At 46.3% G+C, this 24785-nt stretch overlaps 1 pseudogene; it reads left to right on the top strand.

Moving 5' to 3' along the window:
* Nucleotides 1–18179: 18179 nt before the first annotated feature.
* LOC109744904 (FT-interacting protein 3-like) lies at nt 18180–24390 on the top strand (annotated as a pseudogene).
* Nucleotides 24391–24785: the final 395 nt, after the last annotated feature.

Below are 24785 nucleotides of genomic sequence, written 5' to 3'. Positions count from 1 at the left end.
TGTAAATCTGGCTTACGCCCGTTGTATGCGAACGTTAGAACCTATCACACCCGATCATCACGTGGTGCTTCGGAACAACGAACCTTCGCAACGGTGCACAGTTAGGGGGGAACACTTTCTTGAAATTTTAGCGAGGGATCATCTTATTTATGCTACCGTCGTTCTAAGCAAATAAGATGTAAAACATGATAAACATCACATGCAATCAAATAGTGACATGATATGGCCAATATCATTTTGCTCCTTTTGATCTCCATCTTCGGGGCGCCATGTTCATCATCGTCATCGGCATGACACCATGATCTCCATCATCGTGTCTTTATGAAGTTGTCTCGCCAACTATTACTTCTACTACTATGGCTAACGGTTAGCAATAAAGTAAAGTAATTACATGACGTTCCAGTTGACACGCATGTCATAAATAAATTAAGACAACTCCTATGGCTCCTGCCGGTTGTCATACTCATCGACATGCAAGTCGTGATTCCTATTACAAGAACATGATCAATCTCATACATCACATATATCATTCATCACATCCTTCTGGCCATATCACATCACATGACACTTGCTGCAAAAACAAGTTAGACGTCCTTATGAACTAGTGCATGTCAGTCGGTGGAACCTGTCTCACGTAAGCGTACGTGTAAGGTCGGTCCGGGCCGCTTCATCCCACGATGCCGCCGAATCAAGATAAGACTAGTAACGGCAAGTAAATTGACAAAATCGACGCCCACAACAACTTGTGTTCTACTCGTGCATAGAAACTACGCATAGACCTAGCTCATGATGCCACTGTTGGGATCGTAGCAGAAATTTAAAATTTTCTACGCATCACCAAGATCAATCTATGGAGTCATCTAGCAACGAGAGAGAGGAGTGCATCTACATACCCTTGTAGATCGCGAGCGGAAGCATTCAAGAGAATGGGGTTGATGGAGTCGTACTCGTCGTGATCCAAATCACCGATGATCCTAGCGCCGAACGGACGGCACCTCCGCGTTCAACTCACGTACGGTTCGGAGAGACGTCTCCTCCTTCTTGATCCAGCAAGGGGAAGGAGAGGTTGATGGAGATCCAACAGCACGACGGCGTGGTGGTGGAAGTAGCGGGGATCTCGGCAGGGCTTCACCAAGCTCAGCGAGAGGGAGAGGTGTTACGGGAGGGAGAGGGAGGCGCCAGGGCTTAGGTGTCGCAGCCCTCCCTCCCCCCTTTATATAGGGGCCCTGGGGGGGCGCCGGCCCCTGGAGATCCCATCTCAAGGGGGGGCGGCGACCAAGGGGGGGGACTTGCCCCCCAAGTCAGGTGGGGCGCCCCCCACCCCCAGGGTTTCCAACCCTAGGCGCAGGGGGAGGCCCATGGGGGGCGCACCAGCCCACCAGGGGCTGGTTCCCTTCCCACTTCAGCCCATGGGGCCCTCCGGGATAGCTGGCCCCACCCGGTGGACCCCCGGGACCCTTCCGGTGGTCCCGGTACAATACCGGTGACCCCCGAAACTTTCCCGGTGGCCGAAACTGGACTTCCTATATACAAATATTTACCTCCGGACCATTCCGGAACTCCTCGTGATATCCGGGACTCCGAACAACTTTCGGGTTACCGCATACTAATATCTCTACAACCCTAGCGTCACCGAACCTTAAGTGTGTAGACCCTACGGGTTCGGGAGACACGCAGACATGACCGAGACGACTCTCCGGTCAATAACCAACAGCGGGATCTGGATACCCATGTTGGCTCCCACATGCTCCTCGATGATCTCATCGGATGAACCACGATGTCGAGGATTCAAGTAATCCCGTATACAATTCCCTTTGTCAATCGGTACGTTACTTGCCCGAGATTCGATCGTCGGTATCCCAATACCTCGTTCAATCTCGTTACCGACAAGTCACTTTACTCGTACCGTAATGCATGATCCCGTGACCAACCACTTCGTCACATTGAGCTCATTATGATGATGCATTACCGAGTGGGCCCAGAGATACCTCTCCGTCATACGGAGTGACAAATCCCAGTCTCGATCTGTGCCAACCCAACAGACACTTTCGGAGATACCTGTAGTGCACCTTTATAGCCACCCAGTTACGTTGTGACGTTTGGTACACCCAAAGCATTCCTACGGTATCCGGGAGTTGCACGATCTCATGGTCTAAGGAAATGATACTTGACATTAGAAAAGCTTTAGAAAACGAACTACACGATCTAGTGCTATGCTTAGGATTGGGTCTTGTCCATCACATCATTCTTCTAATGATGTGATCCCGTTATAAATGACATCCAATGTCCATGGTCAGGAAACCGTAACCATCTATTGATCAACGAGCTAGTCAACTAGAGGCTCACTAGGGACATGTTATGGTCTATGTGTTCACACATGTATTACGATTTCCAGATAACACAATTATAGCATGAACAATAGACAATTATCATGAACAAGGAAATATAATAATAACCATTTTATTATTGCCTCTAGGGCATATTTCCAACAGAACATGGTCTCATAAACTTTTGTGCCCATCTGACAATAAACATTTACACCTATTCTACACCCCTACGAACCATGTCGTTGCGCCTATTCTACGCCCCTACGAACCATGTCGTCCCATCATCTCTCCAACCAAGGCAGTAAATGGAGCCAACATTCAGCACATCTTCCTGATAAGGTTATTTTTTTGAACCGGATTATTGCCCCTTTCCATTACTCACATAACAGAAATATAGGGTTTGAGTGAGAGGGGAGAGGGAAAGAGTGGAATAGTATAGGTTCGAGATCAGTGGGAAACCCACCCACAGAGGCTCGGAGTCGAAACCTCTGCCGTTGGGCAAAAAACCACCGTCCCATATCAGAGCACATCCAAGTGGCGATCGGCGTGCACTGAGCTGAGCACACATCAATCTCCAATGGCAGAGAATGGGGTGGAGGATATAAACTAAGTAAACTAGCATTGTACCTTCGAACAATTGGTTCAAATCATCCTAAGTCTTAGCTTGGGTTCCTTTGATGATGAACATGGTCTCATAAACTTTTGTGCCCATCTGACAACAAGAATAAGGAAATGTATGTTAAGTTAACATCAGGGTTTCTGCGTACAGTTTCAATGAGTCAGACTTGCTAAAATCTAAGAGAGCTTGGATCGCATTTGAACTATATTAGTCGGTGTGTTTTGTATACAGATTTCACTCTCGCCGCCATGGAAGCACAAGCGCCGCACCACACCTTACTTGGTCATCTGCCAATGGACGTCCTTGAGCCTGCCCTGCTGTCCTCCTTCTCTGACAATTTCCCCACCCTTCGTGCGACAATCACGGAACTGGCCGCGGGCGCAGTCGTTGTCAACCTCACCTTACTAAATGTACCTCGCCGCCAGCCCACGACGGCGGCTTCCGCCTCGCACACCTCCACCTCCTCCGCGAGCTCGGCCACAGACACCACATGTGCATGGGGATTGTTTGCCGCCGACCTCCCCACTCTACGCGCTCAAGGTTGTCGACCTCCTTGACGATGACGGATGACCTCCCACGTCCTCGTTGAGTCCCGCATTGTCTCCTTGCTAGACCACCCATTCGCGCCCACCCTTCTTGCCGAGGGCATCGACGGCGGCCTGGGTGCGTAGGGTCGAGGCGATGCACTCGGCGATGGGCCCGGAGAGCGCGTCGGAGGTGGCGTCGTCGTCGTTGCCGATGACGACGACGGAGGAAGAGGAGGACATTCGTGAAGACAACGCGTCGCGCTTCTGCACTTGGTGCCCTTGCTGGCATCCGTGATACGTCCATTCTGCATCATGCTTTTATATTGATATTTATTGCACAGTGGCGCCTCCGAGCGTCCGAAGAAGGAGAGATCCATGCAAGCACCCCCGCGAATGGAGGGCGCAGCCAGCGGCCTGCACCCGGTCGGCCCTCGTGTACACGGGCGGAAGCGTGCGAGGGAGGCGCGGGTGAGAGCCGGTGCCACCATCTTCTCCACTGGCATACTATACTGACAATTTCCCCACCCTTCAGGCGGCAATTGCGGACAATGGTCGCGGCCACAGGTGCACTCGTGACGATGACAGACGATGGACAACTGTCCCATGGCATTATGAGACCATGTTCATCATCAAAGGAGCCCGAGCTAAGACTGGGGATGATCTGAACCAATTGTTCAAAGGTACAATGCTAGTTTACTTAGTTTATATCCTCCACCCCATTCTCTGCCATTGGAGATCGGTGTGTGCTCAACTCAGTGCAGTCGACCCTGGTGTACACGGGCGGAAGCGTGGGAGGGAGGCGCGGGTGAGAGCCGGTGCCACCTTCTTCTCCACTGGCATACTATACTGACAATTTGCCCACCCTTCAGGCGGCAATTGCGGACACTGGTCGCGGCCACGGGCGCACTCGTGATGATGACGGACGATGGACTACTGTCCCACGGCATTATGAGACCATATTCATCATCAAAGGAGACTGAGCTAAGACCGAGGATGATCTGAAACAATTGTTCAAAGGTACAATGCTAGTTTACTTAGTTTATATCCTCCACCCCATTCTCTGCCATTGGAGATCGGTGTGTGCTCAGCTCAGTGCACACCGATCGCCACTTGGATGTGCTCAGCTATGTGCAGATCCGCTGCCATGAGGAATAGAGGAAGCACGCCTAGCATAGCGTCCGTCGTCGAGGCATATCTGCTTCTCCTCCGGCCGAGCAGGACACCATCGTCGTCGAGGCAGAAGCCACCAAGGGCACCAAATGCAGAAGGTGAGTGCTCCAGTGAAATGTGGAATGGAGGGAGTAGCATAGGCGCCGACGATGAGTAGGAGTATCCCGACGACATATGTCATGACTGCATCGATGATGAAGACGAGGCCGACCTCTTGCTTACAAAAACGGGTTTTTTCTTATTTTCAACAAAGGTTATGACTCAACAAGGCACTGATTATTAGTGACCTTGGCTCCTCCGCTTCCTTGTCGAGGTCGGTGTCGCTGGGATCCTCCTCCTCCTCATCGTCGTTGGTGTTATGGTGAAGACGAGACTGGCGAGGAGGTGGAAAACCACCCTCTTGGCCGGTAGTGGAAGCGTGGGAGGGAGGCGCGGGTGACAACTGATAACCCACAAGTATAGGGGATCGCAACAGTTTTCGAGGGTAGAGTATTCAACCCAAATTTATTGATTCGACACAAGGGGAGCCAAAGAATATTCTCAGGTATTAGCAGTTGAGTTGTCAATTCAACCACACCTAGATAACTTAGTATCTGCAGCAAAGTGTTTAGTAGCAAACTAATATGATAGTAGTGGTAACGGTAACAAAAGTAACGGTAGCAAAATTAATATTTTTGGTGTTTTGTACTGATTGTCACAGTAGCAACGGAAATGTAAATAAGCGAAGAACAATATGTGAAAAGCTCGTAGGCATTGGATCGGTGATGGAGAATTATGCCAGATGCGGTTCATCATGTAACAATCATAACATAGGGTGACACAGAACTAGCTCCAATTCATCAATGTAATGTAGGCATGTATTCCGAATATAGTCATACGTGCTTATGGAAAAGAACTTGCATGACATCTTTTGTCCTACCCTCCCGTGGCAGCGCGGTCCTAGCGGAAACTAAGGGATATTAAGGCCTCCTTTTAATAGAGTACCGGAACAAAGCATTAACACATAATGAGTACATGAACTCCTCAAAGTATGGTCATCGCCGGGAGTGGTCCCGATTATTGTCACTTCGGGGTTGCCGGATCATAACACATAGTAGGTGACTATAGACTTGCAAGATAGGATCAAGAACTCACATATATTCATGAAAGAATAATAGGTTTAGATCTGAAATCATGGCACTCGGTCCCTAGTGACAAGCATTAAGCATAGCAAAGTCATAGCAACATCAATCTCAGAACATAGTGGATACTAGGGATCAAACCCGAACAAAACTAACTCGATTACATGATAGATCTCATCCAACCCATCACCGTCCAGCAAGCCTACGATCGAATTACTCACGCACGGCGGTGAGCATCATGAAATTGGTGATGGAGGATGGTTGATGATGACGACGGCGACGAATCCCCCTCTCCGGAGCCCCGAACGGACTCCAGATCAGCCCTCCGGAGAGGTTTTAGGGCTTGGCGGCGGCTCCGTATCGTAAAACACGATGGATCCTTCTCTCTGATTTTTTTTCTCCCCGAAAGTGAATATATGGAATTGGAGTTGAGGTCGGTGGAGCGTCAGGGGGCCCACAAGGTAGGGGCGCGCCCAGGGGGGCAGGCGCGCCCCCACCCTTGTGGACATGGTGTGGGCTCCCTGACGTGGTTTTTTCTTCTAGTATTTTTTCCGAAAAGATGTTCCGTGGAGTTTCAGGTCATTCCGAGAACTTTTGTTTCTGCACATAGATAACACCATGGAAAGTCTGCTGAAAACAACGTCAGTCCGGGTTAGTTCCATTCAAATCATGCAAGTTAGAGTCCAAAACAAGGGCAAAAGTGTTTGGAAAATTAGATACGACGGAGACGTATCAACTCCCCCAAGCTTAAACCTTTGCTTGTCCTCAAGCAATTCAGTTGATAAACTGAAAATGATAAAGAAAAACTTTTACAAACTCTGTTTGCTCTTGTAGTTGTAAATATGTAAAGCCAGCATTCATGTTTTCAGCAAAGATTATGACTAACCACATTTACAATAACTCTTAGGTCTCGTGTTTACTCATATCAATGGCATAATCAACTAGCGAGCAATAATAATAAATCTCGGATGACAATACTTTCTCAAAACGATCATGATATGATATAACAAGATGGTTATCTCGCTAGCCCTTTCTGAGACCGCAAAACATAAATGCAGAGCACCTTTAAAGATCAAGGACTGACTAGACATTGTAATTCATGGTAAAAGAGATCCAGTCATAGTCATACCCAATATAAATTAATAGTAATGGATGCAAATGACAACAGTGCTCTCCAGCTGGTGCTTTTTAATAAGAGGGTGATGACTCAACATAAAAGTAAATAGATAGGCCCTTCGCAGAGGGAAGCAGGGATTTGTAGAGGTGCTAGAGCTCGGTTTTGAAATAGAGATAAATAATATTTTGAGCGGCATACTTTTATTGTCAACATAACAACCAAGAGATGGCGATATCTTCCATGCTACACACATTATAGGCGGTTCCCAAACAAAATGGTAAAGTTTATACCCCCCCCCTCCACCAACAAGCATCAATCCATGGCTTGCTCGAAACAACGAGTGCCTCCAACTAGCAACAGTCCCAGAGGGAGTTTTGTTTGCAATTATTTTGAGTTAGTTTGCATAAAGCGTGGGACTGGGCATCCCGGTGACCAGCCATTTTCTCGTGAGTAAGGAGCGGAGTCCACTCCTCTTGAGAATAACCCGCCTAGCATGGAAGATACGGACAGCCCTAGTTGATACATGAGCTATTCGAGCATACAAAAAGAATTTCATTTGAAGGTTTGGAGTTTGGCACATACAAATTTACTTGGAACGGCAGGTAGATACCGCATATAGGAAGGTATAGTGGACTCATATGGAATAACTTTGGGGTTTAAGGGATTGGATGTACAAGCAGTCTTCCCGCTTAGTACAAGTGAAGGCTAGCAAAAGACTGGGAAGTGACCAACTAGAGAGCGACAACAGCCATGAACATGCATTAAAATTAATAAACATTGAGTACAAGCATGAGTAGGATATAATCCACCATGAACATAAATATCGTGAAGGCTATGTTGATTTGTTTCAACTACATGTGTGAACATGTGCCAAGTCGAGTCACTTAAATCATTCGAAGGAGGATACCACCCCACTATACCACATCACAACCATTTTAATAGCATGTTGGCACGCAAGGTAAACAATTATAACTCATAGCTAATCAAGCATGGCACGAGCAACTATGATCTCTAATTGTCATTACAAACATGTTCATTCATAATAGGCTGAATCAGGAACGATGAACTAATCATATTTACAAAAACAAGAGAGGTCGAGTTCATACCAGTTTCTCCCATCTCAATCAGTCCATCATATATCGTCATAATTGCCTTTTACTTGCACGACCGAACGATGTGAAAATAATAAGAGTGCACGTGCATTGGACTAAGCTGGAATCTCCGAGCATTCAATAAACAGGAGAAGACAAGGCAATGAGGGCTCTTTGTTAAATCAACAATAATGCATATAAGAGCCACTTCAACAATTTAATTATGGTCTTCTCCTATCGACCCCCAAAGAAAAGAAAAGAAAACTATTTACACGAGAAAACTCCCAACAAGCAAAAGAAGAACGGGAAATATTTTTGGGTTTTCTTTTTAATTATTACTGCTACAGCATGAAAGGTAAATTAACTAAAAGCTACTACTATTTTTTTTGGTTTTTTTAAGGTTTACCAAACACACAAGAAGAAAGCAAGAAAAAGGAAAATAAACTAGCATGGATATTACAGTGAAAGAGTATGAGCACCGACATCTAGCAATGAGTGTGTGTGAACATAAATGTAATGTCGGTGGGAAATACGTACTCCCCCAAGCTTAGACTTTTGGCCTAAGTTGGTTTATTGCCACGGATGGCCTGGCGGATATCCATAGTTGTAGTTGGGGTCGTACTGAGATGAAGAAGACTCTGATTGCCACTGGTTGGCAATCATCTCTGGATCCCACTGGTAATTAGGCTATCGTGGAGGTTCAAATTGTAGTTCCGGCTCCGGTTCTGTGGCTGATGTAGGGTTCCGGTAGGCGTGAATGGCCGCCAGCGGAACGAGATACGGTCCTGCAGATAAATCAAACAAGGAAGGAGCAGGCAAGGTAATAGTCTCAGGGTGATTTTTATCAAAGAACAATTTGTATTTAAGCGCCCCTTCCCTATTCTTGACAATAAAGTCATGCGCTACCATACTCTTATAATCTAAATAAGCAGTGGGCAGCAATTTTTCTTCTTTTTCATAGTGCCTAATAGGTATGTTATAGTGTGCAGCAAGGCGTGAAGCGTAAATACCTCCAAAGATGGGGCCCTTTGTACGGTTCAGACTTAACCGTTTAGCAATAATACCGCCCATACTAACAGAGTTATCACAGAATAAACCACGGAACAAAATAATAATATCAGGAACACTAAGGTTTCCTTAGTTTCCGCGACCAATTAAGCAACGACTAGCCAATATAGCAAAGTAGCGTAAAACAGGAAAATGTATGCTAGCGATTCTTGCATCGGAAACCTTCCAAGTTTCCCCTACAGTAATAGTGTCAATAAACCCGTCCAAATATTTACGATGTGGTTCCTCTAAGCTACCCTCGAAAGGTATTTTGCAAACCTTGCAAAATTCATCTAGTGACATCTTCTTAACCACATCATATAAATGAAACTCTACTGAAGGAGGTGATCCTTAGGATAATAGTGGAAGTTTTGCATAAAAGTATTGGTGAGTAAGAGATACTGTTCGCGTTGGTCGCGGAGGAAGTCGGTGAGGCCTGCATTCTCAGTCAATTCATAAAAATCATCATCCCGGCTGCTCTCAAGAAATCATCGGAAGGCCATTCACACGGCCGAACCTCTGCGGTGCGAGGCAAATTATATTTGGGCCTCTCTGCTTCCTCACTTTGCTTTTCCTTTGAGCTTCAGCTCGATGAGCCCCTCAAAATTCTCTTCATTATTTTCTAATTTTTTTTGAAATTTTTAGTAACTTCAAATAAAAGTGAACTAAGCTCAACAAAATTGATAGCAACTACTCTTACAAGTGCCTAGAGCCTATATCATGCATTAGAACTACTTGGAACCATATAAATTTGACATGAAAGCTCAAGAACATGGTCACCTAGGCAGCACAAATTTGCAATGAATAAAGCACTAGAACAAAAACTAATTGGACCAATGGAGGAGTCACATACCAAAGAACAATCCCCCCAAGCAGTTTTGTTAGAGGTGCTTTGAGCAAGGAGATCAAAAATCGTAGCAAAATGAGCTAGAACTCATGCTTGAGCTGGATGGTAATTTTTTTGGGAGGAAGAAGAAGTGTGTGGGTGAAGGAATAAGTGGAGGGTAGCCACCATGGGCCCACGAGGCAGGGGGCGCGCCCTATAGGGGTGGGCGCGCCCTAAACCCTCGTGGCCAGGTGCTTGCTCCCGCTGCTATGATCTCAGTGCCAGATATTCTCAAATATTCCAGAAAAAATCATATTTCAATTTCCGGGTATTTGGAGAACTTTTATTTTCGGGGTATTTTTATATTGCACGGATAATTCAGAAAACAGACAGAAAATACTATTTTTACTTTATTTCAACTAAATAACAGAAGGTAAAAGGAGGGTACAGAAGGTTGTGCCTTCTAGTTTCATCCTTCTCATGCTCATCAAAAGGAATCCACTAACAAGGTTGATCAAGTCTTGTTAAGAAACTCATTCCGACTAACATGGAACCGGAGAAATTTCGAATGACACTATGTTACCTCCACGGGGATATGCACATGCCCAATAATAAGAATATCATATTTCTTTTTGACAGTAGGAAGAGGAAATTCAAAACCTCCAAAAATAATTGATGGAATTTTTCCAATAGAGTTGATACTATGAACTTGAGGTTGTTTCCTCGGAAAGTGTACCGTATGCTCATTACCATTAACATGAAAAGTGACATTGCCTTTGTTGCAATCAATAACAGCCCCTACAGTATTCAAAAAGGGTCTTCCAAGAATAATAGACATACTATAGTCCTCGGGAATATCAAGAATAACAATGTCCGTTAAAATAGTAACGTTTGCAACCACAACAGGCACATCCTCACAAATACCGACAGGTATAGCAGTTGATTTATCAGCCATTTGCAAAGATATTTCAGTAGGTGTCATCTTATTCAAGTCAAGTCTACGATATAAAGAGAGAGGCATAACACTAACACCGGCTCCAAGGTCACATAAAGTAGTTTTAACATAGTTTCTTTTAATGGAGCATGGTATAGTTGGTACTCCCGGATCTCCAAGTTTCTTTGGTATTCCACCCTTAAAAGTATAATTAGCAAGCATGGTGGAAATTTCAGCTTCTGGTATCTTTTTTTTTATTTGTAACAATTTCTTTCATATACTTAGCATAAGGATTCATTTTGAGCATATCAGTTAATCGCATACGCAAAAAGATAGGTCTAATCATTTCAGCAAAGTGCTCAAAATCCTCATCATCCTTTTTCTTGGATGGTTTGGGAGGAAAAGGCATGGGTTTCTGAACCCATGGTTCTCTTTCTTTACCGTGTTTCCTAGCAACAAAGTCTCTCTTATCATAACGTTGATTCTTTGATTGTGGGTTATCAAGATCAATAGCAGGTTCAATTTCTACATCATTGTCATTGCTAGGTTGAGAATCATCATGAACATCATCATTAACATTATTACTAGGTTCATGTTCATTACCAGATTGTGTTTCAACATCAGAAATAGAAATATCATTTGGATTCTCAGGTGTTTCAGCAATAGGTTCACTAGAAGCATGCAAAGTCCTATCATTTTTTTTGTTCTTTTTAGAAGGACTAGGTGCATCAATATTATTTCTCTGAGAATCTTGTTCAATTCTCCTAGGGTGGCCTTCAGGATACAAAGGTTCCTAAGTCATCTTACCAGTTCTAGTAGCCAGTCTAACAGCATAATCATTATTCTTACTATTCAATTCATTGAGCAAATCATTCTGAGCTTTGAGTACATGTTCTACTTGAGTGCTAACCATAGAAGCATGTTTACTAATGAGTTTAAGTTCACCTTTAACTCTAGACATATAATCACCCAAGTGTTCAATCATATAGGCATTTTGTTTTAACTGTCTACCAAAATAAGCATTGAAGTTTTCTTGTTTGACAATAAAATTATCAAACTCATCCAAACATTGGCTAGCAATTTTAGTAGGAGGGATTTCAGCTTTATCATATCTATAGAGAGAATTTACCTTTACTACCTGTGTCGGGTTATCAAGACCAAGAGTTTCTTCAATAGGTGATGGATTAAGATCATATGTTTCTTCAACAGGCGGTAAATTAAGACCATGTATTTCTTCAATAGGAGGTAAATTCTTAACATCTTCAGCTTTAATACATTTTTCTCTCATAGATTTCTTTGCCTCTTGCATATCTTCAGGACTGAGAAATAAAACACCTCTTTTCTTCGGAGTTGGTTTAGGAATAGGCTCAGGAATTGGCTCAGGAGCTGGCTTAGGAAGTGTCCAATTATTTTCATTTGTCAACATATTATTCAATAGAATTTCAGCTTTATCCGGTGTTCTTTCCCTGAAAACAGAACCAGCACAACTATCCAGGTAATCTCTGGAAGCATCGGTTAGTCCATTATAAAAGATATCAAGTATTTCATTTTTCTTAAGAGGATGGTCAGGCAAAACATTAAGTAATTGGAGAAGCCTCCCCCAAGCTTGTGGGAGACTCTCTTCTTCAATTTGCACAAAATCATATATTTCCCTTAAAGCAGCTTGTTTCTTATGAGCAGGGAAATATTTAGCAGAGAAGTAATAAATCATATCCTGGGGACTACGCACACAACCAGGATCAAGAGAATTAAACCATATCTTAGCATCACCCTTTAATGAGAACGGAAATATTTTAAGGATATAAAAGTAGCGGGTTCTCTCATCATTAGTGAATAGGTGGCTATATCATTTAATTTAGTAAGATGTGCCACAACAGTTTCAGATTCATAGCCATGAAAAGGATCAGATCCGGCCAATGTAATTACATCAGGATCAACAGAGAATTCATAATCCTTATCAGTAACACAGATAGGTGAAGTAGCAAAAGCAGGGTCAGGTTTCATCCTAGCATTAAGAGATTGCTGCTTCCATTTAGCTAATAACCTCTTGAGCTCGTATCTATCTTTGCAAGCTAAAATAGCTAAAGCAGCTTCTTTTTCCAAAACATAACCCTTAGGAATAACAGGCGATTCATATTTATTAGGGGGAGAGTCTTCATCATCACTTTCATCAATATAATCAGTTTCAATAATTTCTTTCTCTCTAGCCCTAGCAATTTGTTCATCAAGAAATTCACCAAGTGGCACAGTAGTATCAGGCATAGAAGCAATTTCATCATAAGTATCATGCATAGCATAAGTGGCATCATCAATAACATGCGACATATCAGAACGAATAGCAGAAGCAGGTTTAGGTGTCGCAAGCTTACTCAAAACAGAAGGTGAATCAAGTGCAGAGCTAGATCGCAGTTCCTTACCTCCCCTCGTAGTTGAGGGATAAATTGTTGTCTTAGCGTCTTTCAAGTTCTTCGTAGTGACCAGCAGATATAAATCCCAAGTGACTCAAAGAATAGAGCTATGCTCCCCGGCAACGGCGCCAGAAAATAGTCTTGGTAACCCACAAGTATAGGGGATCGCAACAGTTTTCGAGGGTAGAGTATTCAACCCAAATTTATTGATTCGACACAAGGGGAGCCAAAGAATATTCTCAAGTATTAGCAGTTGAGTTGTCAATTCAACCACACCTGGATAACTTAATATCTGCAGCAAAGTATTTAGTAGCAAAGTAATATGATAGTAGTGGTAACGGTAACAAAAGTAATATTTTTGGTGTTTTGTAGTGATTGTAACAGTAGCAACGGAAAAGTAAATAAGCAAAGAACAATATGTGAAAAGCTCGTCGGTGGAGAATTATGCTGGATGCGGTTCATCATGTAACAATCATAACATAGGGTGACACAGAACTAGCTCCAATTCATCAATGTAATGTAGGCATGTATTCCGAATATAGTCATACGTGCTTATGGAAAAGAACTTGCATGACATCTTTTGTCCTACCCTCCCGTGGCAGTGGGGTCCTAGCGGAAACTAAGGGATATTAAGGCCTCCTTTTAATAGAGTACCGGAACAAAGCATTAACACATAGTGAATACATGAACTCCTCAAACTATGGTCATCACCGGGAGTGGTCCCGATTATTGTCACTTCGGGGTTGCCGGATCATAACACATAGTAGGTGACTATAGACTTGCAAGATAGGATCAAGAACTCACATATATTCATGAAAACATAACAGGTTCAGATCTGAAATCATGGCACTCGGGCCCTAGTGACAAGCATTAAGCATAGCAAAGTCATAGCAACATCAATCTCAGAACATAGTGGATACTAGGGATCAAACCCTAACAAAACTAACTCGATTACATGATAGATCTCATCCAACCCATCACCGTCGAGCAAGCCTACGACGGAATTACTCACGCACGGCGGTGAGCATCATGAAATTGGTGATGGAGGATGGTTGATGATGACGACGGCGACGAATCCCCCTCTCCGGAGCCCCGAACGGACTCCAGATCAGCCCTCCGGAGAGGTTTTAGGGCTTGGCGGCGGCTCCGTATCGTAAAACACGATGAATCCTTCTCTCTGATTTTTTTCTCCCCGAAAGTGAATATATGGAATTGGAGTTGAGGTCGATGGAGCGTCAGGGGGCCCACGAGGTAGGGGCGCGCCCAGGGGGGGCAGGCGCGCCCCCACCCTTGTGGACAGGGTGTGGGCCCCCTGACGTGGTTTTTTCTTCTAGTATTTTTAATATTTTCTGAAAAGATGTTCCGTGGAGTTTCAGGTCATTCCGAGAACTTTTGTTTCTGCACATAAATAACATCATGGAAAGTGCTGAAAACAGCATCAGTCCGGCTTAGTTCCATTCAAATCATGCAAGTTAGAGTCCAAAACAAGGGCAAAAGTATTTGAAAAACTAGATACGATGGAGATGTATCAACAACCGGCGCCACCTTCTCCTCCAATGACATGTTTGCCAAGGAGGAGGAGAATCCCGGTGACATACTTCTGGACTGCAGTGTCCGGTGACGGCGTACTGCATCCCTCCGTCGCCGCAGCCACCTCTTTGTACTCCGTTGCTTTTAGGTTCATGTTTCCTTTGTATTGTACTCCATTGCTTTTAGGTTCTAGTTTCCTTTGTAGTGTACTCCGTTGCTTTTACGTTTCTGTTTCCTTTGTTTTGTACTCGGTTGCTTTTAGGTTCCTATTACTTTTAGGATCCTGTAGCTTTTGAATTTTATTCCGTTACTTTTAAACGCCTGTAGTTTTTCAATAGTATTCCGTTGCGTTTATGTTCCTATTGCTTTTTAAACAAATATTGTAGCTTTTAGGTGCCTGTTGCTTTTTAAACAAATACATAGCTTTTAGGTGAAGGCAAGATCACAAGATAATGAACAGGTATGAGAGAGAGAGAGAGACTTAAACTTGATAATGCACAAATCCAAATTCACATAGTATCTTTTCAAAATTAACAGCTTCACGCCGTCATGCATTCCAAGCTTGCTAATCCCAGTATGAACAGAAAGCGGGGCAGTAACCTGGATAGTGTTAATCCACCAAATGGATCTGCCAAGAAGTCTAGGAAGGTACACTGATGATATGTCTCCAACGTATCTATAATTTTTTATTGTTCCATGCTATTATATTATCCATCTAGGACGTTTTATATGTATTTATATGCTATTTTATATGATTTTTGGGACTAACCTATTAACCTAGAGCCCAGTGCCAGTTTCTGTTTTTTCCTTGTTTTTGAGTATTGCAAAAAAGGAAAACCAAACCGAGTCCAATTGACCTGCCAATTTTTGATGATTTTTTATAGACCAAAAGAAGCCCCCGGAGTGAAAGAGTTGGGCCAGAAGAGTCCCGGGCTGCCCACGAGGGTGGGGGGCGCCCACCCCCCTGGGTGTGGGCCCCTGCCTCGTGGACAACCCGGAGACCCCCTGACGTGAGACCTACGCCAAAAATTCCTATAAATACAGAAACCCCAAGAAATAAACCTAGACGGGGAGTTCCACCGCCGCAAGCCTCTGTAGCCACGAAAAACCAATTGAGACCCTGTTCCGGCACCCTGCCGGAGGGGGGATCCCTCACTGGTGGCCATGTTCATCATCCCGGCGATCTCCATGACGAGGAGGGAGTAGTTCACCCTTGGGCCTGAGGGTATGTACCAGTAGCTATGTGTTTGATCTCTCTCTCTCTCTCGTGTTCTTGATTTGGCACTATCTTGATGTACCGCGAGCTTTGCTATTATAGTTGGATCTTATGATGTTTCTCCCCCCTCTGCTCTCTTGTAATGGATTGAGTTTTCCCTTTGAAGTTATCTTATCGGATTGAGTCTTTAAGGATTTGAGAACACTTGATGTATGTCTTGCATGTGCTTATCTGTGGTGACAATGGGATATTCACATGATCCACTTGATGTATGTTTTGGTGATCAACTTGCGAGTTCCGTGACCTCGTGAACTTATGCATAGGGGTTGGCACACGTTTTCGTCTTTACTCTCCGGTAGAAACTTTGGGGCACTCTTTGAAGTTCTTTATGTTGGTTGAATAGATGAATCTGAGATTGTGTGATGCATACCGTATAATCATACCCACGGATACTTCATGTGACATTGGAGTATCTAGGTGACATTAGGGTTTTGGTTGATTTGTGTCTTAAGGTGTTATTCTAGTACGAACTCTATGATAGATCGAACGGAAAGAATAGCTTCGTGTTATTTTACTACGAACTCTTGAATAGATCGATCCGAAAGAGTAACTTTGAGGTGGTTTCGTACCCTACCATAATCTCTTCGTTTGTTCTCCGCTATTAGTGACTTTGGAGTAACTCTTTGTTGCATGTTGAGGGATAGTTATATGATCCAATTATGTTATTATTGTTGAGAGAACTTGCACTAGTGAAAGTATGAACCCTAGGCCTTGTTCCCTAGCATTGCAATACCGTTTACGCTCACTTTTATCATTAGTTACCTTGCTGTTTTTATATTTTCAGAGTACAAAAACCTATATCTACTATCCATATTGCACTTGTATCACGATCTCTTCGCCGAAGTAATGCACCTATACAATATACCATTGTATTGGTTGTGTTGGGGACACAAGAGACTCTTTGTGATTTGGTTGCAGGGTTGTTTGAGAGAGACCATCTTCATCATACGCCTCCCACGGATTGATAAACCTTAGGTCATACACTTGAGGGAAATTTGCTACTATCCTACAAACTTCTGCACTTGGAGGCCCAACAACGTCTACAAGAAGAAAGTTACGTGGTAGACATCAACTGACGGCTCAAATCCCACCATCATCACCAAATGGATCTGCCATCATCGTCCTCTGTGCTGCCAGCTCCGTACTTCTCTACCCCTATATCCTTCACAATGTTGTGCCTGTTGCTTTTTAAACAAATACGAGGTGCAGGGATGGAGGATGTGGGGATGAGGATCGCTGACGTTGACTTGGGTGAACGGGCTAGCCGCTGGCGCACTAGCGGGGTGCAGGGAGGGCCAAAGGGATCGGGAGGAGCCGAGGTGAGGGAAGTAGCAGCGTATCCACGACACTGAGTGGTGAACCATGCTCTCCTTGTTGAGTACGCCGAGTGGCGGCCTGTGTTCTCTTTGTGGATCATCGACGAGGGAAGGCGGAGTACAAGTAGCGAGGTGATCTTGTGGTGGCGCTGACCCTCGTGTGAGGGCTGAGGGGGAGGGATGCACAACACTGGCACCAGCGATGGGCCGCGTTTCTCCGGTCAAGCACTGGCGCAACTCTGCAGCTCGAGCTCAGCGACGGAAAGTGCGGGAGGAGATGGGGGCGGCAGCGACATGAGAGAGGCAGAAGGGGAAGGAGCGTGGGAGAGGAGGCATCGTGGGGAACTCCCCGTGAGGTATCGTGGGGAAGGGAAACGGTGGTCAAACTAGCTAGCTCTCCTCTGCTCCTTGCGACTGAAGTGGCCAGTGGAAGAGCATGTGCTAGCTGGTGGCTCCAGCGGCAGCAGCGTCATGGAAGATGACGAAACTGGCTGGTAGCCCATTCCCGTCGATGATGGAGAGCGACGGCCGCCGGCGGTGGTGCTCGGCCATGAACTCCGACATGGTGTGGCTTATGGTGCCATCAGACTTTGTGCTTGAGGTGATCTCTGATGAGGTCCCAGACTCGTTTTAGTTGAATAAAGTGCGGCATTAATCCTAAAAAAACGTAACATGCCCATTTGCGTGTTGAACAGGCCTCGGGTTTCGCGCCATTGAAACCACCGTCGGTGTAATTACCGTCCTCGGGAACTTAACTCCCACCCCCCACCCACAATCCTCACGACCTGGAGTCGCCTAATCCTCACAATCGATCCCCAAAACTTCAATCGACCCCCATCTCGCTGTGGGATGGGTAAGCCTAAGGGCAGGATGACGAGCCGTAGGGGCGAGGGTGGAGGCCGGAGTGAGCCGGCGCCGGATAACAAGGGGGTGGATGACCTCTACAAGTCCTTCGAGGAGGGTGGCGATGAAGTCTGCTTCTCGTGCAAGGACGGTGGCACTCTCCGCTTCTGCGATTACAGGTTCGCCGGCGTCGGATTCTCACCCTGTTCAGAGTCCCAACATATTCATCAGATATATTTATACCTATTGTTATCTTTCTGGAACTGCCCCAAGGTTTACCATCCTGGATGCAATAATGTCCTTCCCCGCAAAAAAAAAGATGCAAAAAAGTCCTTCATTCGTCTGAGACATTCATCTGTCATGAGTATCTAGATGTTCTTCCTGTTATCATTTAATTGATCAGTTGCCGTACTAGTTATTACTGCTTAATGTGGCAGGTTGGCACACATGCTTTATCTGCCAAGAGTCGTCAGACTTTCAGTGCCTCGCTGTCCAGATTACTCAGTTTGTCGTAGCTTCATGAGTGGAGCACAGTTTGTCCAAGTCAAGTCATCTATTTGGCCAACAAGTGGATTGTGCATCAACTTCTGAAGCTTCTCGAGTATGCCGGTATGCTTAACTGTAAGCCGGCAGCCACTCCCGTCGACACAAAGGCCAAGGTCTCCCCCTTGGAAGGGTCTCCCGCGTCCGATGCAGTGTTTTATTGCTCCATTGTTGGTGCCTTGCAGTACCTGACGCTGACACGTCCGGACCTGCAGTATGCTGTTCAGCAGGTGTGCCTCCATATGCACTCCCCGCGTGACTCTCATTGGGCCTTGATGAAGCGTGTCCTCCATTACATACGACACTATGTCCTTGGGACTCACTCTGACGGCCTCCGCCTCCACCGATCTTGTCGCCTACTCTGACGCAGACTGGACAGGCTACCCCGACACCCGTCGCTCTACTTCAGGCTATTGCGTCTACCTTGGGCCCTCGCTGATCTCTTTGTCGTCCAAACGGCAGCCCACGGTCTCCCGCTCGAGTGCCGAGGCAGAGTATCGGGCAATGGCTAATGCCGTTGCGGAATGCTCTTGGCTTCGTCAGCTGCTCCAAGAGTTGTTTTGTGATGTTCACAAGGCCACCCTTGTCTACTGCGACAACGTCAGCGCGGTCTACCTCTCCGCCAACCCGGTGCATCATCGTCGTACGAAGCATATTGAGCTCGATATTCACTTTGTTGGTGAGCAGGTAGCACTTGGCCGTGTTTTGGTTCTCCACGTTCCGACGACGCAACAGTTTGCTGATGTGATGACTAAGAGATTTCCTATTCCCGTCTTTGAGGAGTTTTGGTCCAGTCTTTGCGTCTCCGGCGACACTTCGATTCGACTGCGGGGGGGGGGGGGGGGGGGGGGGGGGGTGTTGAACATATGTGTTGCATGTATGTGTGTATATCCTGGCCCACCTCCTAGTCTTTGTATAGTTGACACTACTAGGGAAAACCCTAGTAGTGGCGCGGGGTGTAATGCTATCAGTAGCACGGGTAGCCATGCTACTACTACGGCGCTACAGCTAACTGGTAGTAGTAGTAGTGCATACGACGCTACAGCTAACTGGTAGTAGTAGTGCAGTCTAACCCAGCGCTACTACTAGTAATTGTATCAGTAGCGCTCTCCTGTCACGCACTACTATTAAGTAGCTGTAGCGCTTTTCCTTTCTCCGCGCTGCTGCTGTATCTTTCAACATTTTTTGTCTACATTCTATTGTTCTAGAACAGTACCCATTTCAATAAACTGCAATTTCACATATACCAAATAACAATATCATTAACCACAATACCAGATACTCATATATAGTCATACAATATCATTAAACATTATAGGTACTCATATATGGTTCATACAGTAGCATATAATAATAGTTGATAAGTAGTCTACTAGGTAGTCATACAGCCACACACATATATAGCAGTCCACTAGGTAGTCATACAGCCACACACACATATATAGCAGTCCACTAGGTAGTCATATAGCCTCAAAGGTCACAGCGTCTCCGGTCAGCTTATTGAATTTCAACCTCACATTGCATGGGATGAAAAAGCAAAATGATATATACACAATGCATTAATGCCAATAACACTAAAAACAAAATAGTTGTTACAAGTTTCATATAATTTGTTAACACCACATGAAGAGAACTCGGCTGGAAGTAGATGTCGAACAGCGTGCCAGTTGCAAGGCTGCTGGCGCACCTTGACTTGTACAGTCAACATGGTGGTGGTGGTGGTGGCGCCATTTTCCTAAAGCAATATGAGCAAGGATGAATGATCCACTTCACAGGAAAGAAAAACAGTAACATAAAGTTCTCAATGCATCGATCTTAATCGAAAAACAGAATATTCAGGTTTATCTTGTGCATATAAAAAAACAGCCACAAAGGCTAATGAGAACTGCAGTGTGAGACATTACATATAACAAGAACTCCCATGCTACTGTTTTCAATCTTTGTTGTTTATCTTGTGCATATATATAAAAAAATCAAAACTTATTAGATTCCGCAGTGTGAGGACATTACATATAACAAAAACTACCATATGATGGACAATTATAATCCTAAGATCTAGTAACATATAAGATGATATGTGGTTAGCAACAGATTCCATGAGGATCCTATGTGATTAAATCTGGCAATGGTTGGGTAACTTAACCATACCCAACCTGAACCCACGTGACAAATTTAAGAAACTAAACCAGACCAAACCACACAAATGTGTTATGCCACCTAACCTAAACTGAACCACAAGATATCTCCACCCAAGCCAAACTGAATGTATTCAGGTTTATATGTGATACTAACAGTAGGATCTAGAGATGCTAGAATTAACCCAATCAAAAAACAGTGGTACACGAACTTCAATATAGCATCAAAAAACAACTACTGTGAGGAACACAAAAACCACAACCAAAGCAGAGCATCGATAGCAGGAGCCGCCGAGAGTGAGACCTTGTAAATTTTGTAGTATTCCAGTGAGAACAGCTAGCTATAATCCCTAAAATCTTGGATCGGTCAACAAACTTCTAAACCATCGGCCTCGTCGTTGTCTTCCGTGGTTAGGGTTCCTCTCCAACTACTGTGAGCATCGGTAGCCCACACTATACTACACTAGAGCAGCGGGGCTCTCAACGTCTCTCTCGGCATCGGGCAGTGAGGACCCGAGCGGGCCGGAGTGGGGCGGCGGCCGGGATAGTGGGGAAGCAGGGGGAGTAGGTAGGCGGCCGGCGAGAGCGTGCGGGCGGCGACAGATCGGGGCGGCAAGAGGGGAGAGGAGCATTACCTGCGGCGGCGGGAGGTGGCGCACGGTGGCGGCGTCGGATGGAACCCTAACCGCGGCGGTGTCGGGCGCTTGGATCGATCGAAGTGAGGGTGCGGGGGGCCGTGCGGGGTTTTCTTTTGGTGTAGTAGTAGAGCTGCGTACGGCCGGTGCTACTACTAAGCCCACTAGCTGTAGCGCCGGTGGACAGCCAACGTTACAGCTAAGTGGGCTTTCGTTTTGGCCCTGCGGCCCACGTAACAGCAGCGCGACACGTGCTAACAAACGCTATTGCTAAGACATACCAGTAGCACGCTTTATACCCAACGCTACTGCAAATTATCAGTAGCGTGGTGGCCCAAACAAACGCCGCTGCTAAACTTCTACGTATAAGCATTTTTCTAGTAGTGTGAGGTTGAGGCCCACATTTTAATCTTTATATACGTGCATCTGCACCCCATCAGTACCATCATGAGTTGCATTGCCAAACCTCTCTAAGCAGGACATCAGCAGCGACAAGTTCATCGGCCGCATCCCCTTCGAAACGTCCAACATCCCCTGCCGCCTCCCGCCCGACAGCCCGTTGGCGCCGCAGTGGTACAGCCTCTCCGACGCCCATGGCCAGAAGTTCCACCATGGCAGAGCCTCAGCGAGATCATGCTCGCCGTCTGGGTCGGTACCCAGGCGGATGAGGCCAAGCGTACTCGGTGTCACGAGAGGCTCTCGCCAAAACGCGCTCCCAGGTCTACTACTCCCCCAGGGTCGGCCCCGGAAGAGACGAGCCCATCGGACGCATCATCGTCCCCGTAGCGTCGCTGTACGTGCCGCCCAACGACATGGTCAAGTCAGTGCCGTCGAAATGGTTCAATCTGTCGCGCTTGCTCGGGATGACGGTGGACGTCACGATCGGGACCAAGAACCGGGAGTCGTCCAAGACGTTCGCCAGCAGGATACACCTGAAGATGAGCCTGGAGATGGTGTACCAACGTGCTAGACGAGCGGATGCACTACAGCAGCGACCTGCAGCCGGCAGCGAAAAACCTCCGAAAGAGTGCCATAGGCGTGCTGGAGGTGGGCATCCTCAGCGCGCGCGGCATGGTCGGCAGCAAGAACCCCTACTGCGTTGCCAAGTGGGTGCGCACGCGCACGCTGCTGGGCACCGCTGCACCACAGTGGAACGAGCCGTACACCTGTGATGTATTCGACCTCAGCACCGTCATCACCGTCGCCGTCTTGGACAGCAACCACATCCACCGCGGTCATGCAGTCAGACCAGCCGAGGACCAGAGGATCGGCAAGGTGCGCGTCCGGCTCGCGACATTAGAGAGAGACCGCGTGTACACGCTCAAACCGTCGGGGCTGAAAAAGATGGGGGAGCTCCACCTTGCCGTCCGGTTCACCTGCAATTTCGTGGGCCAAAATGCTAGCCATGTATGCCAAACCGCTAAAAAAAGATACATGGGCACTAGCACTCAAAACATATTTTAATAGAAGAAGCTCATCCAGGTGAGGCGCCACAAATTCGCCCTGACGGGAGTTGAACCGTGGGCACAGGATTCGCCACTGCGACCCTTGCCACTAGGCTACAGCCTAGTCCTCTACTGCGGAAGATACACCACACCCATCCTGGCGATGCAGATGCTGGCCGCGGCTGGACAAGTCCGACCCGCCAGGCGGTGGAGTAAATGCTTTTTCTTTGATAAAGGGCGATTTTATTAACTCAAAAATGTAGCATCAAGTGGATACAAAGCATTATGAGCAACACCCGGCCTCTGCATAATTAGGATGAACACAGCCTAACACCAAAAGTCTGACAATCAGAAAAAAAACAAAAACCGACAAATCGGCAATAGTAGAGTCCTATAGACCGACACTGTGCCTATGTCGAAAGGTGAGATGGACCGATCCGGAGGTTATGCTGCCACCCATGTTGGGTAAAAACCTCCGTAGCCACCTGCTCCAACCGCGTACACATCGCCTTGAACAGCGGTTGGACCTCCGCTCATTGTACCATAGACCACATACAAAGCGAGTGCGTACAACGAAAAATAGGCTGCAAAGGAGAAGCAGTTTTGTCATTAAAAACAAAATCATTTCTATATAGCCAAAGCGACCATAGTAAGGCATACGCTCCCATCCTTAATAGCGTTTTGAACCTATTTGAAATACCGTCCAACCAATGACCAAAAATATTGGCAACACTTGTTTAGCCTTCTGAAGGACGATTCCCGCATGTTTAGCCTTCGTGGAAGCAAGGCATACATCTGCCGGATCACCGCGCTCTTCTCGAGTGTTGTCACCGTGGCCAAATGGTTCGACGGTATCTGCAAGTGGAAGAACCCACTGACGACGATTTTGGGGCACGCGGTTTTTCTGAAGCTGGTGCGCAACCCGGAGTTGATCCTGCCCATCGTGTTCCTATGATTGATCATGATTGCGGCGTGGAACTATTGTTGGCGGCTACGGCACCCGCCGCACATGGAGCTCGCGCACCCGGTCGAGGAGCTCAACACGTTCGTGAACATAGATGCGGTGCTGTGGTGGTACTGGGGTCAGATGTACCCCGACAAGCTAGATCAGGAGTTTGACACGTCCCCAACGTCGAAACCGGATGAGAGGCAGAGGTATGATTGACATAGGGGCATCGCCGGCATGGTGCAGATGATGACTGGCTACCTGGCTACGCACGGAGAGCGCGGTGCACTCAGTGCTCCTCTTGCTCGACCCCAGAGAGGCTACACAGGGAGAGCGCTGGCACGACCCCAGGTTGACGGCCGTCTTCATCACGCTCTTGCCGGTGCTGGCCGCCGTACTGTACTTACGCCATTCCCAGTGGTTGCCATGGTGATGGTGCTATACTTCCTCCGGCCGCCGTCGTTCCGGGGCAGGACCAACCTGCTACTCAACTTGTATAGTCGTCTTCCTTCCAAGGACGACGTGATGCTATAAGTTTTTTTTCATGCAATGAACGTGATGGGTGCAGGGTTTCTTTTTTGCCTACTATTCATGTGACTGTATATCCCCCGTTCTTCAAACAATTCGCTGGATAAATCGTACTGTTGGATTTAAAGAAAGAAGCATTGGAGTTGGCAGAGGATCTACTAGCTGTGAGAAGTGTCGAAATCAATAGAAGGGCTAAGGGCATCTCTAGCGTGGACCTTCAAACCGCCCGCATCCGTGTGGATCGCACCATCCAACGCGGACCTGTATCGGTCCCCTGAGCTGTCCGGATGTGTTTTCTCCCGCGAACCGGAACTAAACGTGGTTTTTTTTTTTGCAGGAATCCGGACACGCGAAACATAGCTCTCTGCCCCCCCCCCCCCCTCAGCCCACCCAAAAGGAAG

The sequence above is a fragment of the Aegilops tauschii genome, chromosome 2, assembly GCF_002575655.3.
Source record: "Aegilops tauschii subsp. strangulata cultivar AL8/78 chromosome 2, Aet v6.0, whole genome shotgun sequence".
Classification (NCBI taxonomy): Eukaryota; Viridiplantae; Streptophyta; class Magnoliopsida; order Poales; family Poaceae; genus Aegilops; species Aegilops tauschii.
Note: the sequence above shows the minus strand (reverse complement) of the source record. Positions and strands in the feature narration are given on the sequence as shown.